This window comes from Canis lupus, chromosome 5, assembly GCF_003254725.2.
Source record: "Canis lupus dingo isolate Sandy chromosome 5, ASM325472v2, whole genome shotgun sequence".
In the NCBI taxonomy this organism is placed as follows: domain Eukaryota; kingdom Metazoa; phylum Chordata; class Mammalia; order Carnivora; family Canidae; genus Canis; species Canis lupus.
This window is the reverse complement of record NC_064247.1, coordinates 26672582-26681436: the sequence shown is the minus strand read 5'-3', so window position 1 is coordinate 26681436 and position 8855 is coordinate 26672582.

Sequence of the window (8855 nt, the reverse complement as noted above, 5' to 3'; positions counted from 1 at the left end):
ATTGTGAAAATGTCAGTGTTACCCATGGCAATTTATGCGTTTAATGCAATCCCTATCAAAATACCATGGACTTTCTTCAGAGAGTTAGAACAAATTATTTTAAGATTTGTGTGGAATCAGAAAAGACCCCGAATAGCCAGGGGAATATTTAAAAAAGAAAACCATAGCTGGGGGCATCACAATGCCAGATTTCAGGTTGTACTACAAAGCTGTGGTCATCAAGACAGTGTGGGACTGGCACAAAAACAGACACATAGATCAATGGAAAATAATAGAGAACCCAGAAGTGGACCCTGAACTTTATGGTCAACTAATATTCGATAAAGGAGGAAAGACTGTCCACTGGAAGAAAGACAGTCTCTTCAATAAATGGTGCTGGGAAAAGTGGACATCCACATGCAGAAGAATGAAACTAGAACATCTCTCTTTCACCATACACAAAGATAAACTCAAAATGGATGAAAGATCTAAATGTGAGACAAGATTCCATCAAAATCCTGGAGGAGAACACAGGCAACACCCTTTTTGAACTTGGCCACAGTAACTTCTTGCAAGATACATCCACGAAGGCAAAAGAAACAAAAGCAAAAATGAACTATTGGGACTTCATCAAGATAAGAAGCTTTTGCACAGCAAAGGATACAGTCAACAAAACTAAAAGACAACCTACAGAATGGGAGAAGATATTTGCAAGTGACGTATCAGATAAAGGGCTAGTTTCCAAGATCTATAAAGAACTTCTTAAACTCAACACCAAAGAAACAAACAATCCAATCATGAAATGGGCAAAAGACATGAACAGAAATCTCACAGAGGAAGACATAGACATGGCCAACATGCACATGAGAAAATGCTCCGCATCACTTGCCATCAGGGAAATACAAATCAAAACCACAATGAGATACCACCTCACACCAGTGAGAATGGGGAAAATTAACAAGGCAGGAAACCACAAATGTTGGAGAGGATGCGGAGAAAAGGGAACCCTCTTGGTGGGAATGTGAACTGGTGCAGCTACTCTGGAAAACTGTGTGGAAGTTCCACAAAGAGTTAAAAATAGACCTGCCCTATGACCCTGCAATTGCACTGTTGGAGATTTACCCCAAAGATTCAGATGCAATGAAATGCCAGGACACCTGCACCCCGATGTTTCTAGCAGCAATGTCCACAATAGCCAAACTGTGGAAGGAGCCTTGGTGTCCATTGAAAGATGAATGGATAAATAAGATGTGGTTTATGTATACAATGGAATATTCCTCAGCCATTAGAAACGACAAATACCCACCATTTGCTTCGACGTGGATGGAACTGGAGGGTATTATGCTGAGTGAAGTAAGTCAATCAGAGAAGGACAAACAGTGTATGTTCTCATTCATTTGGGGAATATAAATAATAGTGAAAGGGAATATAAGGGAAGGGAGAAGAAATGTGTGGGAAATATCAGAAATGGAGACGGAACATAAAGACTCCTAACTCTGGGAAATGAACTAGGGGTGGTGGAAAGGGAGGAGGGCAGGGGGTGGCGGTGAATAGGTGATGGGCACTGAGGGGGACACTTGACGGGATGAGCACTGGGTGTTATTCTGTATGTTGGTAAATTGAACACCAATAAAAATTAATTTATTAAACAAATAATAATAATAAAATAAATAAATAAAAATCTGAATCATGGGGTGCCTGGGTGGCTCATTCAGTTAAGTGTCAGACTCTTGATTTCAGCTGAAGTCATTATCTCAAGGTTGTGAGTTGAAGCTCGTGTTGGGTTCCAGGCTCAGCATTCAGCAAGGAGTCTGCTTGAGATCTTCTCTCTCCCTCTCCCTCTGCCCCTCTCCCTGCTCACTCATGCTCTCTCTAAATAAATACATAAATAAATAAAATCTTAAAAATAAATAAGATGAAAATTTGAATCATTTTGGAAAAGTTTGGTTATCCTAGTAACTTTATCAATTCCCTACCAACTCTTTGTAGATGTCAGTGTTATAGAGTCAAGTTCATATATTTAGTTTTGCATGATGCTTTACTTTACTCAATCCTATCCTGGAATCAGTAGTAAAATTAGGATAGCACTTGAGGAGATAGAGGTAGATTGATGTCTAATATAATACTATTCCTGCCTAAAAGGAGATCACATCACATTTCTACCACTAATGTCAGGTTTACAACATATTTCTTTTCTTTTTTTTTTTAAACATAGTTCTTTGTACTCACTTCTGTATGTGTGTTTATGAACAGGTGTCTGTTTTGGGAATCCTTTCATTGTGAGGAATAAATGCCGTAATGTATAAAACACTTCTCCGTGCCCTCCTCATACCATGATTCATAGTAAAAGTTCTAGAAATAAATAATGAATGAATGAGTGAATGAGGGAAAGACTGTCAGGTCCTACTTGGTGACCTCTTTCAATTACAGTGACTCTAGAGAGGAATGAGGAACATAAAACAAGGAAAGTAATCTTTTTGGTGTAATGAGGATTCTGTGGTTCCGGAAGAGAGATAATTTATCAGCATTAAAGTCACACACAATGTCAATCAGTTTCATGGGGAGACCATGTGAGGTAGATAGATGACAAAATATTCATCAAGCAACTGCTATAGGGCAAGATTAGTGTGCTGATTTCAAGCCAGACTGACAGATAGATGAAAAGGTAAAGCAATGCACTCCATGAGGCATGAGGGTATTATTCCTGTTGCTGGAAAGTGACTGTAGCAAAATACATGAAAATAAAAAAAACTATCTGTTAATTAGGGAGAAATATATATACATTTTAAAAAGTAGGCTCTACTAAGAAATGATTTAGCTAATAAATACATAGATATATTTGTTAGGTTGTGGGCATTATTCTGGAAAATGCACTGGCTTCCTGCAAGACAAAATGCCGTGAACAGTGTCATCTGTTTATAATGTCTATGTTCAGTGTTTTCCAGGCATGCAGATAACAAGCAATAATAGGCATGGGTTTTCAGTAATCACCAATGTAAAAAATTGGAAAACTTAAGTTTTTGGAAAAAAAGTTTTGGTTGATATTATAAATAAATTTTTCTTCATCCTGGGAGCCAGGTTTCTCCTATTTGGAGAGAAATTACGAGCTGGTTCCATATTATATACAGTGAGCCAATAAGGCTTTTACCTGTGTTTTTAAAATTATCTTTATGATGTCACGGATTCAATAGTGATATATTGTAATATATTGCAAGTATTATTCCTATTGATATCTATGCAAGATATGATAGAAAGTAAGTTAGCTTGAACTCTGTAGTGCTGGATTTGAGTTGAGGTTATCAATGTGAACTCATGATTAGCTAATACATGTATAGATGGAAAGATAAAGAAGCAATTACTGAAATGTGTCAATACGCAGGTTAGTGTACTGGCTGTGTCCTATGTGAAAACCTGTAAGCCATGACATTCAGTAACAGTGCGCAAACCCATCACCAAGATTTTGATTTTTAAACATCCTTCTCCCATTAAAGGAAACAGGACTTCTTGAAGAAATGTTTCATGCTATGGCTGAGACAGGAAATATACGAGATTATCCTGGATCATACCCATGGCTGGCTCCCCAAGAGTAGAATATAGAGTGGAAAAATAGTAATTATACCATGGAGAAGCCTTGCAAACACACATGAACCCAACTGATGAGGTTGCACAAGCTAGAACAGTGTGACTAGTATGGATCCCTTGACTATGAGGTGATAACCTCTATGGTATTCCTACCAATAATCCATAATGCCAGTCTAATCATGTGAAAAGCATAAGACAAATCCAAATTGAGGGAAGACCTGAAAGTACTTATCAAACTCTGAAGGTCATGAAAAAAGATGATGAAACTCATAGAATAGAGGGGACCAAGGAGATATGACAACTCAACACAATCAAGTAACCAGAATTAGATCCTAAAACAGGAGAACACATTCATGGGAAAACTGGCAAAATCCAAATAAAGTCTGGAGTTTAGTTAATAGCAACATGCTAGTGCTGGTTTCTTAGTTTTGATAAAGATGATAACAATAAGGTGAAGTAAGGTAAGGGATAGAGGGAAACCGTAATTTCTTGGGAGCTCTTCTGCAAATCACAAATTATTCCAAAATGGAATTTACTCGAAAAAAAATCTGAGTTGATTTGCTAATATATAAAGAGACCAATGAGGCTTCTCTCTGTAGTTTTTAAATTATGATGTCAGGGGTTTAACAGAGATGTGTTATATTTCAAGCATCATTGTTTTTGATACCTAAGTTCTACCATTTTTAGCCAATGGAAATATCCTCTAGTTGGTTCCTGAAAACTTTTGACTCAATCTCAGTAATTATAATAGCTTCCTTGCTTTCCGTTATGACATCGTGTTTCAGGGGCATCCGATATAATTCCTTCCCTAGGCTTGGAATAAGTCATTTTTCCAAGGAGCACAGGTGTCTTTAAGTAGAAAATGGTTTTTAGGTACTACAAACGGTGTACATGGGGTGCCGGCTTTTAATAGATTAGTTGTTATGTCTAAGCCATTCGTATGTAGAACTGAAAACAATACATATGTCATGAAAAATATAAAATGAAATAAGCCGTTATGCAACTTCCAATTCATATTGAGAACCACCAGGTTTTTTTTTTTTTTTTACTTACCCCCTGAGTTTAAACATGTATTACTGTTCTTCAATGCTCTCCCAACAACACCAGAATAATCATTCCTTTGCCTCATGCAACAGTATAGAAACAACTTTCTCGGAATAGCAACATCAATACTAGCATCAACAATGTGATTAGTGAAGGCAGTGTAAGCTGTTTTTTGCAATTATTTTTGTCTTGAGGAGATATCCCACTGGAGAGGATAAGCCAGAATTATCTTTTTTAAAATAAATTGAAATAATGCAACTCTGAGTAGATTTATTTGCTTCTCTCTCTCCATCCTGATTTTCTATCCCCAGAGGAAATACTCCTCCTTGTAATAAATGCTAGTGTGCCTCACACTTGTCTCTACTTTGCCTTTTCTCATATGGTATATCCATGGTGATCACTCCACACTGGTATCTAAAGGCACTCCCCTTTACTTGACTAACTGTACAATGCCCCACTATATAGATAGTGACATAGGCTCCCCTCAATGGACATTTGGTATTGTGATTTGCGGTGTTAATAGTGCTATAATAAAAAGCTTTGTGCGTGTACCTGTGATAATTCTGGTCATGGACATTTAGGGTAGGAAACTAAAAGGATGACTTCAGGAGGGTCAAAAGGCAAATTTCACTGTTGCCACTTCATTCCCAGGGTCATTTTTCATCCAAACTGTTTCTCCAGGTCCCAAAAATTTTCTCCCTGACTCCCGCCTCCACACTCATGCCAGGATTTTTAATATGAAATGCAAGTCAGGTCATTTCACCCCTTTGCTTACAGACTTCCTTAATCTCTGTATCTCAAGAGGTGGAGATGAGACTGTTGAGTCAATCTGTTTACAGCCATCCCTTCCTTGCTCTGCTTCCAGCCTCACTGCCAGCACATCCCCCAGTACAACCCATCCAGTCATGGCAAACTTTTGGAAGTTGCCAGAAAGACACATGTCCTCTCGGGTTTTGCACATAGGTTTTTCTCCACCTGATAATCTCTCCAGATCCAAATACATTCCCTCTTTGTCTCTGTAAGTCCTTCCTAAATTTCCATCAAATCAGAATTAGATGTCCCATTTTTCCCCCAAGCACTCAGTGCCTCACTCTATCAGAAGCTTGATCACATTTTTGGCAACTCTTTATTAATTAGAATCTCCTATGATGTGCCAAAACTGTGCTGAAAGCTTCCATAGACTGTATCAGAACAGAAAGGTTAAGTCCCTTCCAGGGTAATGCAGTCATCTGAACCTATTTATTATTACTCTAAAAGTCTGAGGTCTTTCAAAAGTAGACTGCACTACTTTTCTAAATATTGTGGGTTCTTCCAGTTCACTTTTCTGCTTCCAGACCTCTCATTGCACCATAAGTTCATTGACTCAATAGATTTTAATGAAAATAGTGTGGTCTCTAAAATCAGACACACCTGAGTTTTATCCCTAGCTCTTAGCTTTAACATTTACTAAGAATAAAACCTTGAGTAAGAATTTTTAACTTAAAAAAAAAAGAATTTTGGGGACGCCTGAGTGGCTCAGTGGTTGAGCGTCTGCCTTTGGCTCAGATCGTGATCCTGGGGTCCTGGGATCAAGTCCCACATCGGGCTCCCCACAGGGAGCCTGCTTCTCCCTCTGTCTGTGTCTCTGTCTCTCTCTGTCTCTCATGACTAAATAAATATATTTTTAAAAAATATAATTTTTAATCTTAAGTGAGTTTCTTAATTAGTATACCTCAAATTTTCTGTAGAGCAAGTGATTTCTTTAGCATAATTCCTGGCACATTGGTGGAGATTCATAAACATGAGGAATCTTCCAGTACTAGCAGGGATTTTGTTTTGTTTGCCTTTACTTCTCCAGCACTTAGACAGTAAACACACAGTAAACACACATGGTAGTGCTCATTATGTAACTATCTGCGTGAATAATCTGTTAACAAGCCTATTCCTGAGCAAACGTTCTTCCTCCAAAGTTCCTTTTCCCAACTGAAGGCGTTACCAACCTTCTGATTACCACAGCTCCTTTTTAGAGCATTCAGGGGTCCTTGACCTTAAATATTGCTACACTCCCTGTGCCTCCAGGCAGCTGTGCCCTGTGGGCTGACCCCAGCAGTGATGCTCTTGCTCCTTCTCTTTGTTCTCTACTGTCCCACCACGGTCCCTTCCCGTCCCACCTGACTTTCTGTAAGGCCAGTCTTTAAACTAGCCTCAGCGACTCCTTCTCCAGGTCCCCAGCAACAAACCACCCCCTGATTCTCATTCCAGGTGCCCTTCTAAAAGTGTAGTACCTGATGATACTATTACTGATTATACATAGATGATGAATTTAAGAAAAAAAGAAGAAAGTCTTTGTAATTGTGTGTATGTACACACACACATATACATACACCACACACACACATATATATGTATGCATATTTGATACCCCAAGTACTTGATTTGATATGCCCCACAAATGGTCCAACTTGATTGCTGCTTTGATCTGCCTCTCCACTCCCAAATTTGTACTGTGGGACCTCAGCAGTATGTGCTTTATACCCTCAGACTCTTGGACTCCATGTTTCTATCTACTAAGCTATGTCTATCTGTATTTATCTCTTCTCATTGAAAAACCTCCACAAATCCTCCTTTGTTCCTTGACTCATTGACTTTGTGTGGTCATATGATGACACACTGTGTGAGTGTTTTGAGTTCAAGGTTGTGGCTTGCTCACCTGGGGGTCCCCCATAGCACCAGGGCCTTTCCCGTAGCAGAACCACGTGCCCCAGTGCTGCCTGAGTTGACTTCACAGGGTTAGAGATTTGGGAATTTGTGAGGAATCTTAGAAATCTTCTGGTATAATACCTTCATTTAACATATTAGTGAAGGGACGCCTGGGTGGCTCAGTGGTTGAGCATCTGCCTTCCACTTAGGGTGTGATCCTGGAGTCCCAGGATGGAGTCCCACATTGGGCTCCCTGCATGGAGCCTCCTTCTCCCTCTGCCTATGTCTCTGCCTCTCTCTGTGTCTCTCATGAATAAATAAATAAAATATTTTTAAAAAATAATGTATTAGTAAATTGCAGCTCAGAAAACTGTGAAAATATTTACTTAAAATAGCACAAAAGCAATAAAATCAAGTGTGTGTGTGTGTGTGTGTGTGTATCTTTGGTTTTCTCAGCTAGTAATAACCTTTTGAATCTTTCATTCTGATGTAGGAGGATCTTTTACCTCTGCCTTTACAAATGTTTCAAAGAGAGACTCAAGTAATTGTTTCCTATGATAGGAGTTATATCACAAGTCATAATTATAAAATGGTTCAGAGGACCAGACACAGGATTAAAAGTGAAGGTTCTGACTCTACCATTTATTAGCCACATTTTTATTTTTTATTTTTATTTTTATTTTTATTTTTTTTAGACAGAGACAGATGGAGCAAGAGCATGAGGGGAGGGGCAAAGGGAGAGAGAAAGGAAGAGAGAGAATCTCAACAGGCTTCATGCTGAGCCTGAAGCCTGACACAGGGCTCCATCTCAGGACCCTGAGATCATAACCTGAACTGAAATCAAGAGTTGAATGCTTAACCAACTGAGCCACCCAGGCGCCCTAGTCACATTTTTATTCTTGACAGTTTTGTCTTTAGCATTATTATCATTTCTGTTATTTATGAATACACACAATCTGCTGTAGCCCCCACTTGCCATCTTTGCTAACCAACTCCAAAAGTCTTTCCCTTTGGTACATCGTGAAGACAGGTATGACAGGAGATTTCTATATATCTGTATCTATATAGAAGGATGGAGATATACAGAGAAAGATAACTTAGATTTAAAAAGTAAAATGGAGGTTTTTATTAACTGGAAAAATAGAAAGTAAAAAAAAAAAAAAGATTACTATCTTGGAAAAATACAATTATGTTATCTGTGGTCCTGTTAGCCAAAGTGCCATCGTGGTGGTGAGATGAACGAGAAAACTTGTCCCGTATCTAAAGTGAGGGTGGTGTTACATCATACGAGGGTCAAATCTTTCCATTTTGAGGATAAAGTTTGCTAATTCCCTCTGTGCATCAAGCAAAGCTTTACTAGTTGTCCATCAAGGTGATGAGTTTCATGATTTGGTGGGTTTGAACTTTTAATTTAACTTAAATTCAACTTGAGTTTTATGTGGCCTATTTTATTACCTTATTATTTACAGCCTTGCTTTTAACACTGACAGAAAAGACAAAAAGGAAAACATTTCAAATCCCACTTGACTCGCAAGACCAAAGTCTTATAAACTGAAATGACAAATGTATGA